At 34.6% G+C, this 14,984-nt stretch overlaps 1 protein-coding gene across 1 annotated transcript in view; it reads left to right on the top strand.

The window, feature by feature from the left end:
• Positions 1 to 14,984, top strand: part of LOC126773847 (UDP-xylose and UDP-N-acetylglucosamine transporter) — a 276,550-nt gene that overhangs the window by 173,360 nt on the left and 88,206 nt on the right. The gene's annotated exons all lie outside the window — the stretch shown is intronic.

Genomic DNA, 14,984 nt, shown 5'->3' with positions numbered 1-14,984 from the left:
ACATTTACTTTATAAGTTTTTAAATTTCTGTGTAGTCATTATTTATGTGCTTGCTGTGGTCTCCTTTAATTCAAGGATGTAACTCGTAAGTGTGTATCCTTTGTTGGAGATCCTTAATAACTAATAATTTATATTAATAAATAAATAATCGTCAATACCATCGCGCAATTATTAAAAACATAATTTACTGTTTGTGGTTTACGGCCAAGTAAAAAAATATACCTAATATATAAATTATTCTTAGATTTTATAAAGTGTAGTCTTTAAAAAGTCTATGGGTAAGTGATGCGTGTGTTAGGGTCTGTGAGAATATTATAATAAGAAATGAAACTCACGCGGATGGTCCATAAACGTGTATATTATATACACGTTATACACACAATATATGCACACAGAAGAAATAACGTTATACAGGCATAGACGATCACATATGTACACATAAACACGAACACAATACTTAAACACAAAGCGAATTATTTTTAAGCGCAAGTAACGGTTATGACGGTGGTAGAATAATGAATAATTCGTAAACGTTGGTAGGATCATTCGTAGCCAATATAAAAGATCCGTCGCTCCAATGCGCTTGCACCGGTAGGCGGGGCCTCAACATAGAACAAAGGACGACGTCACAACGGAGATAAACAATGCGGTTGTCCACTGTGTACGTTCGATCGTCCGTTGTGTCGTCAATCCAATATTCTATGTTGAGTTGGAATGTGTTGTGTAGTATGTCTGTTTGGATGTGTGTTTATGTATGTTAATAATATGTGTGTAAGTATGTATGTCAGTGGGATGCACATGTGGTGGACGCCACAAGTCTTTAAATCGCTTGGTTCGAGGCACTCTAAATATCGACTTCAAAGCCGAAAGATCGAGAATGATGAGGTCTACTCTCCGACCTACCATGCTCCAAGCTGCTCAAGGCTCCGAAAAATTCCAAATGGAACTTCAAAATCAATTCACCGCGTTGGAAACCGTAAGCAGCATTGATGAGAAAACCGACACGCTGGTCAAAATACTGCAAAACACATCCCGCAAGTGTTTTCCGCCACAGAGAAGAGACAACGCACCAAAACTCTCTGCTGAGACACTCGAGCTCATGAGAAAACGACGAGAACTAGCATCGTTTTTGTCAGATAAGGCCTTAAACCGAACAATAAAAACGCTGACGCGTCGCGATCTCCGACGCTCCAATACCCGTGCCATCAAGGCTGCGATTGAGTAAAATCGGGGATCGAAAGTGTTCGCTCGCAAGTTTGGGAGGCCACGTCTGACAAAACTTAAAACTGAAAATGGTGGGGTCGTTACCTCTAGGCCTGAGTTTGTCGGAGAAGTAGAGAGGTTTTATGGGCAGTTGTTCTCTTCAAGATCGGATAAACCCGTGGGAATCACTATTGATGACCAGCGCGCCCCTCTTACGCGCCATTACTCCGAGGAGCTCCCGGTCGTTGACCAAGGCGAGATTAGGGCAGCTCTAGAACAGCTTAAAAACAACAAAGCTCCGGGAGATGACGGAATCACAACAGAGTTGCTTAAGGCAGGCGGGACTCCGGTCCTGAAAGAGCTAGCAAGCCTCTTTAATTCCGTCATCCAACATGGCAAGATCCCGGAAACGTGGAGCGGGAGTGAGGTGGTACTGTTTTTCAAGAAAGGTGATAAAACCCTCTTGAAAAACTACAGACCAATCTCCCTCCTGAGTCACGTGTATAAGCTGTGTGTCAAGAGTCGTCACGAACCGTCTCACCAGACGACTTGACGAGTTACAGCCCCCAGAGCAAGCCGGCTTTCGATCAGGCTACAGCATCGTGGACCACATCCATTCTGTTCGGCAGATTGTGCAGAAGACCGAAGAGTACAATCAGCCGCTGTGTATGGCATTTGTGGACTACGAAAAAGCCTTCGACTCCATCGAAACCTGGGCAGTGCTCGACTCATTGCAGAGATGTCATATCGATTGGAGATATATCGAGGTACTAAGATGTCTGTACAACGCCGCTACAATGACTGTCCACATCCAGGACTTTAAGACGAAGGCGATCCAACTGCGCAGAGGGGTGAGACAGGGGGATGTAATATCCCCGAAACTGTTCACCAACGCGTTGGAAGACGTTTTCAAGACGCTGGATTGGACTGGGTATGGAGTCAATGTAAACGGCGAGTACATCTCACACCTTCGATTTGCCGACGATATCGTCATCATAGCAGAGTCGCTGGAACAACTCACCGAAATGCTGCGTAGCCTAGGCGAGTCTTCCCGGTGTGTCGGTCTCGGTATAAACTTGGACAAGACCAAGGTCATGTTCAATAGGCATGTCGCGCCGGGACCGATATACGTCGAGGGGAAACCTCTCGAAGTTGTTAGTGAATATACCTACCTAGGACAGATAATACAAGTCGGTAGGAACAACTTCGAGAAGGAAGCCGATCGAAGAATTCGCTTGGGATGGGCAGCATTTGGCAACCATCGTCAAGTCCTCAAGTCGTCTATACCGCAATGTTTGAAGACGAAAGTCTTCAACCAATGCGTCTTACCTGCCATGACATACGGTGCCGAAACGTGGACACTAACTGCGGGACTAGTCCACAAATTCAAAGTCGCTCAGCGTGCTATGGAGCGAGCTATGCTCGGAGTATCTTTGAAGGATAAGATCAGAAATGAGATTATCCGGAAAAGAACCGGAGTCACCGATATAGCTTGCAAAATTAGCAGGCTGAAGTGGCAGTGGGCTGGTCACGTATGTCGTAGGACCGATGGGCGTTGAAGCAGACGAGTCCTAGAGTGGAGACCGCGAATCGGCAAGCACAGCGTAGGGCGCCCTCCAGCCAGGTGGACCGACGACCTTAAGAAGGTGGCGGGCACCAACTGGATGTGGAAGGCGGAGGACAGGGAGCTTTGGCGCACCTTGGGAGAGGCCTATGTTCAGCTGTGGACAACGATTGCCTGTTGATTTGATTTGATTTGATATTGTTAATATTTGGTTAATATTGTTACTAAGCTTGATTCCCACTTTTTTTTCTTGTTTTCATTGGTTCTTGATCTGTTACTAAAACTGCAACTATTGGCTATATTTATGATTCTTTCATTGACATTCCTTTATCATCATGATATAGTTATTAGATTTCATGTACATTTCTTAATTGCTATTTCTAGTATTCAATTAATTCGAGATTTACTGAATTTATTATTGAAAACACATAAAAGGTTTGTATCTTTAGTTTTTTAGTAATATTATTAACAATATACACACATTTGAGCAATTTAAATGTAAATATATATAATACATTAAACCGTTTCTCTAAAAATATAATTATAAAAGTCGTTTGTTTAAATATTTAAAACAAAAGTCTTCCATCGTCTTAATTACCAAAACGAAATAATAAAACCATCTTAATGGTGTCAAGCAAAGCGCAAGTTTCCATTCGTTCAACAAAGCAGCGCTGCGACACTTGAAGTTAAGACAAAAACAGACTTCACGCGCGCCCTAAATAATTAATCAGCTCGGGTTACACCAGGCCCCGGAGAGCACAACTTTACTTCGTAAACACGCATAAATTCTCTCGAAATCTTGACAAATTTTATTACGCGTGCTTGGAGAGCGCGAAATGTTTTTTTCCCGCTGAAAATGAATGAATGGATTAGGAACGAAATTTGTATTTAAATTTTGTTGACACTTTAACGTATTTTCTTTTCTTACGTAATAATTTATATTATGTTTTGTTTTATCTATGCATGAAATATCAATATGTAATTAATCATATCGATTTTAATGTATATATTATAGCAGTTATTCTTTGACTTGTATTAAAAATACTCTTTAAAGAATTTACGGCTATTGTTTTAATTTGATGAATGAAATATGACAATCTTTTTTATATAACAAAAATCCTTTCCCGGGTAATTTAACGTAGTTCTGAAAATGGATAGGTATGTATAGGTATGTTATAAAAATAAGTTCATCAAATCATTATGTATCAAAATGTTTGGATCGTTTACTAAAAATTGTTATTATTTTTTAATTAAAGCAAAGGTACTTTATTTATTATTTATGTTTACGTAGCAAAATACTTTAGTGTTAGTTATTACGTTTTGCAAATGAACAGCGCGTTTTTAGCCCAGATGTAATTCATCGCAAATGTGACGAATTATTCGGAGTAAAATTGTTTATACAAAATATACAATTTAAGTATAAATTTAAGTTGTTAATTTAATAATGTCAGACAGCAGACAACAACAATTACGCAGCTCGTCAAAGAGTTTATATTTAAAAATACATTCTAGTAAAGAGTTGTTTGTTAAGCATTACCTTCTGTTAAATTTGTTTTTATCGCTTTACAAATACTTTATTGTTTTTTATTCTACTTACAAATAAATATTTACTTGTTTTGGTAAATACATTTCTTAACAAAATAATTGACTTAAGTACGAGTGGAATATGTATAGATAAGCTTAAGAAGTTGGCTGTTTATTTATTTTTTAGAATATTTTCGTTCCGCGTAATCTCGGAAATCGCCACATATACTGCATATAGCCGAGAAAACATTGAAAACGGTTTCTTTTAACTGGTGGATTTAAGTAAAATTCCCGTATGTATGTGAATCCGTTTTTCTCCCGCGAAACAGTATTGCTTCGTATTGCTTATTTAGATATGAGTGATACGATGCGATTTTAGGCATTAAATCATTTCGGTCCATAATTGATTTACGATTAACAGTGGTCATGATGGTTGAGTGGATAGTCTGAGTAATGGTCGAGGGTTGTCTTTTTTTTAACTCTGGAAAAACGCTTTACGCGTTTCCCCCATGGGAATAGTGGGGGGTTATGTAGGGCTCGCCGGTGTCTAAGGCACCGAGTGCGCCCCGAACATCGGAATACCCACTAAAAAATCAGCGGTACCCATTCCGTCTTAACGAGGAGCACCACGGGATCGCTTTCGCATGCTACCATGACACTCTGACGGCCGAGGGTTACCTTGTACCAATACTTGTGATGGTATAAAATCAATCCTTTTTCTTATAGTATAAATATCGATAAGGATCCGAAACAGTTCAGTTGTTAAAAACGAAATTGCGGGGACAAAGGACAAGTACCGATCATTTTTCGTGACTTCAATTTCTGCTCAGTGGTAAAGAATAACATCATAAAGAAAACTGTATGAGATGAAATCCTGTCTCATGTGTATTCCACTATCCGCAGCCTGGTGAAACCTCCAGAACCTTCTCAAACGAAGAAAAAGCTATGCCCAGCGGTGAGACACTTACATTCTGTTACGATTATTAAAATATAATTTTATATGGACAAATATATGTAATATTTATTCAGTGCTTTATATATACATATAATTTACACAAGTTAAACAAAAGTTTACCTACGAAATTTCGAGCGAATTGAACGAATCTCGACCAATTTCAATTTGGAGCAATAAGGAATTATATTGAGGAGATGGCTTAGCCCGGAAAACAAATCCAGGCCCGCTGATCTCGCGTAACGAGTTTTGAGATGAATTTGGATAAGAACAAACTTTTCGCGATGTATCGAAAAAAAGGTATAATTGTAAAGGTTCTGTATGATGAATTATATTTACTTTATATTACAAGAACGTGTATCACGTTTGTCACGTCAATAGACGACATTTAAAACGGGCGAAACTGCGAAGCGCAGATACTCATATAAATAATACCATATACTTAAATTTCAAGTTTTATGCATATTGGTTTAGTATTTTTTTTAGATACGCGTTATAAAAAAACGTCTCCTATTCCTCCGTTAATTAGTAAAGATTCCTCCGTTAATTAGCAATATTAATAATATTTAGATTATGATGATGGTAATAAAAACAATTTAAAATAAGATAAATCGCAACTATAGCCCGATAGTTCTTCCTAATATAATTCTAGGCAGATGTTAATCTAAAAATATAACCTTCATTTATATTATATTGTTCGTATTGTTTGTTAAACGATGAAATAAAGCCTACTGTACCCATTTTAGTAATTCCTCTAGGGATTGACAAAAAATAAACACACGACAGGAATCATCGCTAACGAGAAGTATAACAGTTTTAGCTGTTACACATACGATTCTATTAACTATTCGTAATATTTGTAAAAAAAAAAAAATAGTAAAGATAATATTAAAAGTCTATCCTGTCAAAGTGGCTTTATAAAAAAAAAACAATGAAAATGTTATTTTTTATCTGTCGCCAACGAAACTCTCACACAAACCGAGAGGAAAAGGAAAATGAAAAAAAAAAACCGGCGAAAGTATATGAACCACCAACTGACACTTGATACCGACACCGAGTTTTTCAACATAAAACTGTGGATTATTTCTGTTATGCTTTAGTCAGTTCAAAATGGGCGCTTAGAAAAAAATAACAGTATTTGAAAATAGATCTCTACGTCGTAAAAATATGGTTTAATTATTTGTAATTTAGTCGCCACAGAGCAAACATTTGTGAGCAACATATATATATGTGTATATATTTATTGCATATTCGATTTGTTATCTACTCATATTATAAATAAGTTTTAACGATATACGCGTGAATATTTGTGTGATGCCGTTTGAAAGCTTTTTGTATTAACCTTTACTCGAAAAAAAAATGTTTTAAATTGGCTTAAATACGCTAAATTTTAATGTAGAGTTTAACAATTTTTACATTTATACAAAAATATCATACTACGAGTATGTATCTACATATATATAAATAGGACTAAAATATCATAAACATAACTTATTAAGGCGTTTTGTTGGTCGACATTAAATTCTCATATTAGTAAAAAATGGAATGAAGTAACAATCGATAAACATTCGTCCATTCGTTTAGGAGCTACGATGCCACAGACAGACACACATGTATACACACAATAAACTTATAACCCCACTCTTTTTCAAACAAGAAAAATAGAAGTAGTTTGACGTCATAATCTCAAAAAAATAATCACATTTATGAAATGATTAGTTTGGGCCCGCGTATGAGGAAGTTGGATGGAAGCAGATTTTAGGCGCCCCTAATTTTTTTATATTCTGTACCTCTGACAACGTAGGGGACCTATATGCAAAAATTCAAGTTGATTCAATTGGGTTAAGGCGTGAAAGCGAAACCAACACACGAACAAACAAAAAATAAAAAAACTCACTTTCGCATTGATATTAGGAAATGTTTTTTATTTATTTAAATACATTTTTGCTGTATAGAAATATAGCTTAAATATAATTGACCAGCACGGATTCCTTATTTATTTTTATACTTCCATAACCTAGAAATTAGAAAGGAATATCTTTTATTGAACAAAATATGAGTTTGAAACAGTGGACACATTTGGAATGCCATTAGCTTGCCTTATCTATGAACCACTTCCAAGGCGTTATCGGCATTTTTTGGCAGTTCCAGTCTTTAATTTTTAACCGAACTTTTGCGGTAAATGAGAACATCATAACATTGCGTATTAAATTCGGTGTATAGCAATTTACGGTATTTAAACTTGCTTAACCGATACAAAATTTTTTCAATTCGGCGTTGCTTGTATTAGTATGATCCTTGAGAACTTATAGTATACAGTATAGCCATAGATAATTAGATTCAAAATCATTTATTTTTAATGATTACATAATACTCTGGGTGGAAGGGTGGTAAATTGTGTTTCTATAAGCGACTATTGTTCATTTAAGCATCGCGTTAAGGTAAATACTATAATATATCTTTAGATACAAGTTAAAATGAAATAATAAATTGCTTTGGTTTAGACTGACTGCAAAAAATACTGATTAGGTCTACTGGTGGTAGGGCTTTGTGCAAGCACGTCTGGGTAGGTACCACCCACTCATCAGATATTCTACCGCAAAACAGCAGTACTATAAATTTTGGACATGTATTAATTTGTTTTATAAAAAGAAAATAAGCAACTTGTATGTTGTCAACACGCGTTAGTGATAAAAGTTTCTGAAATCATTTTAACCTAAATAAATAAAAAATGGAAAGAATGAAATTGTTGGTGATTTTCTGATCTTCAAGCAGTTTTTAACTTTAAATTCAGTGGTGTTAACCACATCTTTAGAAATCAATGGAAATATAACTTATTTTTTTAGAACGTTATTTATGAGCGTGTTTATTAAAGTTTATAATTGAAATATATTTTTTAATTTATCCTCGATTTCTACGATTCCAATCTTTTAAAAATAAAAAAAGTAAGAAGAACGTTTAAAATTTTGTATCGTACGTTATCCTTTTTATATATTATATAGTAGCTGAACCATCGTACGGGTAAGTTCATAAAAAGTAACCCATCTAATTTAGTTGTAAACTTATGTTTCAAACTTAAAATGATAAAAAAATTTTTTTGCATAGGATCTGCGTAAAAACCTTTCTTAGCGAGTGTCTAGTGTCGAGCTTCAAAAATTTCGTGATCAGTCAGTCAGATCAGAGTTGTGGCTGTCGTGAGCCGACATTAAACCTTAGAAACAAAAAACCCAAACGACGTAAAAGTATTTAGAAAAAACCGTTTTAAAACAAATTCTTAATACCCAAAAATATTTTCGAAATAAGTTGAATTTTTCCTTTTAATAAAAGCCAGCGTCCATAATTTAAGGGACCCTAAAGATATGCAAGCCAACATTCCATCATGTTGCAAGCCACAATAATGGCATCGGTTTTAATCTTCGGCCGGGGCAGAGGCTGACGAGATCGTCTTGAAGTCTGTTTCCATGACACACTCGTAGCAACTCGAGTCTCACTTACAACTGACAATTTATTATATATTTGTTATATTATAATAACTGTCAAAATATTGTTAAGTAGTTTTTGCTTGTTTTTACTAACCTCACTCACTTTTTGTATATTTACTGCAAAGTGCAGTAAAAAGATACAATATTTTTTGTGGTATTTATAATTTTTTTACTTCATAATAGATAACTTTAAACAATTTGTGTGTGTCGCAGGAGCCATGCTTTTACTTGTTGCTAAGGCTTTGTACAAACCCTTCTGGGTAGGTACCACCCACTCATGAGATATTCTACAGCACAGCAACAATAAAACAGCAATATTTAGTATTGTTGTGTTACGGTTTGAAGGGTGAATGAGCCAGTGTAACATCAGTCACAAGGGGCACAACATCTTAGTTCCCAAGGTTGGTACATTGGCGATGTACGGAATGGTTAATATTTGTTATATCGCCAATATCTATAGGCGGTGATTACCACCTACCATCAGGTCCTATTTACCAATCAGTCTTCCTGTTTCATAAATAATTGCAGGAGCGCTTGGTTATATTGAGTTTGGAGTTGTATTAGAAACGTACAAGCTGAATAAGCATACGAGTGCGAGAGCAATACATTGATGTTTGGAAAGAGATGAATTAATGAGTTGATGGCAGCTACCCGGATCAGCTTGCACAAAGCCTCAATATACCGCCAATAAACGATAATTATTTATTTAAAAAAAGCGAGTATCATCATCGCTTGAACTATAATGTAAATATATTAGAGTTACAGGTTCCTTAGCAACACTTATCATCTAATTGAAGTATTTAAGTCCCTTCCGTAAATTTCAATTCATCTGTTAAAATAAAATTGATACGGTGCTTACAACGAATGTCCATCAAAGAAGACGTTTATAAACAATGGAAATTTGTATTAACAATCGGCAGTAGTGTTGGGCGCGCGCCAAGACAGCGAATATATCGATAGTGACTTACATAAGGAATCAATTAACGAGCTATTGGGCACAATGTAAGAGATTTTCGTATTAACATATCTATAGAAGTCCTTGTCCTCTTTGTGAAGATAAAAAACTACTTAATATTCGTTTTCCAGAAAGATCTTATATAAAGTGGTTGAAGGTGATTTTTTAATACGTTATTTGTAAGAATGTTTTATTGGTTCACTTTGCATTATATATATATATATATGTATCTTATAAATTATTGCATTTTTTTTAAGTTATTTTTTTCATAATTTTTAATTCTTACAGCGAAGCTGCTACAATGATTGCTTGGTCTTGTGTTTGTTTTCAATATATTCATATTTTATTCTGTTCTTGTTGATGTGCATTGTTCATCGTTGCAATAATGTTTAGAAATATAATAAATATTTCTTCATATATTAGTGTTAAGTAAGGGAATTGTATTTTTATTTATATGATTAAAAAAATCTTATTTCCCATCATTTCCCAAAATCAACTATATAAACTGATATAGATAGAGAATGTCAAGGTCCCTGACCGATAGAAGGATACCTTCTCATAATACGTATCCTTAAAAGTAATACTATGTACTCCAAGTCTGATCTCCAACCAAAGCAAGTGAATTCCTAATAGACATTCAAAGCTATTCACTGATAGGTCAATGACCGGCACAATAATAGAAATAATGAGCCTCGAAGTTCTACATCGTATTGTTATGTTGTGGCTTAATCTGATGATAAGTTATTGCTTATATACAGATATAAATGAACAAAAACTGAACATTTCAATTGAATTCATAAAATTATTAATTAAAAAAGAGTCCAAATTCAGTGTGTGTGTGTTCAAAAATAAAATAAATAAATTTATATCGACGTTTCTATAGCTCGTCACTAAGCAATCGTTCAATGAAATCGATGATCGAACACCTGTTAAGTTTTAGGTATAGACTTATTTGGAGTCTGTCTTCGCGTCTGCGATTCACTTACCTTCCTTTATAGCATTGATTTTACTTTAATTGTTTGTTCAAGTAGCTCTTAGTTTGTACTTAGGTGGAGTAAAATATGAGATTATTTGATCAGGTTTGCTTGAGCCAAGATAAAAATTGCTCACCTCACTTAATAGTGTCTGGTTGAAAGTATGAGTGGTTGTATTATACATATATATAGATCTCATCTTTTATATAATCTACCGGTCTTTATTTTAAACTGTTTTATATATCCTGAGGCACATATTATATTTTTAACAATCTTTTGTTAATGACGTCGTCGGTTGGCGTGGTTGGTAGATACTTGCTTTTCACGCCGAAGGTTGTGGGTTCGATTCCCACCCAGGAAATTTGTGCGCATGAAAATGTCTGTTTGTCCTGAGTCTGGATGTAATATTCTATATAAGTATGCATTTACAAAATAAAAGTAGTATATGTAGTATATCAGTTGTCCGGTTTCCATAGCACAAGCTCTGCTTAATTTGGGATCAGATGGCCGTGTGTGAATAATATCCCAGTATATTATTATTATTATAATCTTTAATATTTAATTCCATATATGTATATAATTTTGTCATTTAATTGTCAAGCCATAAACAAAATAAAATTAAAAAATAGCTTCTGTACTAATCCTGACCGAGCGCAATGGTGGCTAGAATGCTAGCAGCATTTCCCCATTAAATTGCAATTCTGATCCGCCTATCGAAAAATGAACCAGCCCTCCTGTCACCAGTCGAGGCAAATGAGGCGAGGATTTATTATTATCTTAATTGCTCTGTCATTCGATGGATTACATAGCAATTCTTATGGAAACAATTAAAGAGTAATCACACGGTTACAATTTTGGTTTAAGAACACCCAACCGACATGGTGACCAATGTTTCCTTGGCCTTTTTACTTCGAATCGGTCTTCATTATGGTGTATACTATGAGCCAGTGCCACTTCATACTCTTCATTAGACACTAGAGTACTGTCGGTTGAAATGTATGCTAGTATAAAAAATTCAACATATAAAAAACACAACGGAATAAATTTTAATATTTTCGACACTTGACGATGTAAGTTGTTTTACTTCTTGCTGTACTGTTATCTGGGGGTGAAGTCGCTTATCATAAGGGGTTTAATTTCCTCGTCTGTTTAAAAAAAAAACAATATTATTTAATATAGATATATATTAATATTATAAAGAGATAAGATTTGTTTTTTCGTATGTTTTTTTGTAATGGATAAACTCTTAAACTACTAAAAAGTTTTTATAAATTCTTTCACTTATAGGAAGTTACATTATCAGAGAGTAACATAGGCCATATTTTATTTTAAAAAAATTAAGATACGAAAATTGCAATAGTGTAAGCCAAGTTACCATTTTTTTTCTATAAAAGTCGCACAATGGGTGAGTATTAAATTAAATAGGAGTTATATTCTGGTGAAAATTATTAAAGTACTATTTATTTATTTATCTTCCTTTTAAATTGTGTTTCCTCTTAAATAAGTTAAAAAAAAGGTTAGAAATCGTTTAGGCCGTGAAATAGGATAGAGATTTCTTTTATTATTTGCAGAAAAAATATAACTTTATAAGTTAGTTACAAAAGTAACTGTTGAGGTTTTGTTTCGTCTACGTACGAAGGGCTTCGAATCGTTATTTTCATTCGTACTGCGAAACTGGAATTCTTTGGAAGTTACATAACGCGTAAATATGAAAAAAACATTGACTTAAGACATTGTAATTGATTTATATTCATAATTGTTACATAAACATTCTTATTTTTAATCTGTGAATGGTCCACTGCTGGGCTAAATGCCTCTTCTCCTCTTTTTGAGGAGAAGATTTGGAGCTTATTCCACTACGTTGCTCCAATGCGGAATGGTGGAATACACATGTGATAGAATTTCAGTGAAATTACACATGCAGGTTTTTTCGCGATGTTTTCCGTCACCGTAAAGCACGAGATGAATTATAATTACAAATTAAGCACATGAAAATTCAGTGGTGCTTGCCCGGGTTTGAACCCACGATAATCGGTTGAGATTCACGCGTTCTTAGCACTGGGCCATCTCGGCTCTTCATCGAGTCACTATTTCTTATGTTCCTGAGATTTTTTATTGATTTATTTTTGTAAACACGTAATCGACCAATTTATTTGGCGTTGCAATGTGTACTGAGGTCCAAATTACGAGTATATATGCAAGTACTGAGTAAAATTAGTAATTTTACTGCATAATATACCTTCATCTGGTACATAAAAACACACTCGATTTTAGACGACGAAAACTAAAATCTGGAATTGAAACTAAATAGGAGTGAATACAAAAATCCAGACCTAACCGGCTTTGCGAATAAAACTTTTGTTGGGAAATTTTCACAAACACTACAGTTGGTGTGACAAAGTTCCGCGATTTTCATTTCAACGACGCCCGAAGTTGAGGCGACACGAGTTACAACGTTGTCAAATCAGCTCAGCCACTTTACAGCGATAAGCCAAACTATATATTTACATATAAACAAGAATTATTTATATAAATTGAGTTTTATTTATTTTAGCTCCATGTTTAAAAAAAGTAAATATACTAAGATACAATCAAATAGTTGCAATTTGGTTGGTTGAGAACCTCGTCAGCTCCCTAGTACACCTTACCGATTTCAATTCTATTGACTTATTATCACATTGCATTGTGATTTCAAAATGAAAATAATTCAAAGGTTACGAATTCAAATTACAATTTGTTTTTCAAAAACAACTTTATTATCTATTTCGTGAGATGAATAAACTCATAAGGAAGTTTGCCTGTATTGCGCCTTGAGTTTCTTTATTTTATTCCGACAGTAAAACCTTCATGCAATGCGCTTGTCGCCTGTTTACGTGCTGTCGATGAGTACGTTGGGCAATAATATATGATAGCCATAACATAATAACATGTTAAAGTAGAGTTTTTTTTTTCAGGCACAAGGGACATTTTTTAGTGCCCAAGGTTGGTAGTACATTGCCGATCGGATGGTTAACATTTCTTGATAAGAAAAAGTTTTGATTAGGTGTTCTCATTTCACATTTATGCATATCGTAACTCTATTCTACACTGCCACTTACCGTCATGAGTTCCCGTCATCCAATAAAAAAAATGTTACTACTTTTTAGTTAATTCTACGTAATTAATACATAAGCTTACCAGTATGTAATCCATATATCAACATAAATATGTTTGTGTGTTTTAAAAAATATTATTATCATCATATGATATTATGATAAGCCGGTTGGCGTGGTTGGTAAATACTTGCCTTTCACGCCGAAGGTTCGATTCCCACCCAGGTCAGACATTTGTGTGCATGAACATGTCTGTTTGTCCTGAGTCTGGGTGTAATTATCTATATAAGTATGTATTTACAAAAGAAAAGTAGTATATGTAGTATATCAGTTGTCTGGTTTCCATAGCACAAGCTTTGTACAAGCTTAATTTGGGATCAGATGACCGTGTGTGAAAATGTCCCAGGATATTATTATTATTATTATATATTGGATTAACTTTACATTAAATCGAGTGCATATTTGTACTTTGGGAATTTAACTAATTTAAAAGTATGCGAGTGTAATCTTGAAATATTTCAAATCGATTGAGCTGAAATCTTGTACGCGCACTTAATGCTGGTTAATCTTTATTATGTAATCTATATAACCGTTTATATCGGTAAATAGTTATTCGTTTTAGTTAATGGCTTAAATGAAAGCTGGCTCATAACATTATTATTTTTCAAATTAATTTATTACTGAGCTTAATTTAATTTGTTAAAAACTTATCAAAAATGTGAAAGCAAATATACTAGATTAGAAGACGAGAATCTTAACCGATGATTTCGAGTTCATGAGATTTTCATGTGCTTAATTTGTGTTTATAATTCATCTCATGCTCAGCGGTGAAGAAAAACATTGTGAGAAAATCTGCCACGTGTATACCAACCCACATTGGACCAGCGTAGCAGGCTCCAAACCTTCTCCCCAAAAAGAAGAGGAGGCCCAGCAGTGGGCATTTACAGGCTGTATATTTACTTTTATTAGATAAACTATTTTTTATCTCATGAGTTTTTAGTTGCTTCGCCTTTGAAAATCTTGATACCTACGTGGTTTTCAGACAATAAGCAAGTGATAAGAGGCATTTTTATGACTCGTTCAGTTAACTGGGAATAGTGGTGGTGTTGGTCAATGGTCTGAACTGTTCTATGTTATTAATAAAATGATTTATACGTGTATTTCGTTACATTGGACTCTTTTTTTTTCTGGCCTTGTGGTTTGAATAATCTATCAGAAAAACGATTAAAAATTGGGTA

The sequence above is a fragment of the Nymphalis io genome, chromosome 15 (genome assembly GCF_905147045.1).
Source record: "Nymphalis io chromosome 15, ilAglIoxx1.1, whole genome shotgun sequence".
NCBI classification, from domain to species: domain Eukaryota; kingdom Metazoa; phylum Arthropoda; class Insecta; order Lepidoptera; family Nymphalidae; genus Nymphalis; species Nymphalis io.
This window is presented reverse-complemented; position numbering and strand designations above follow the sequence as displayed.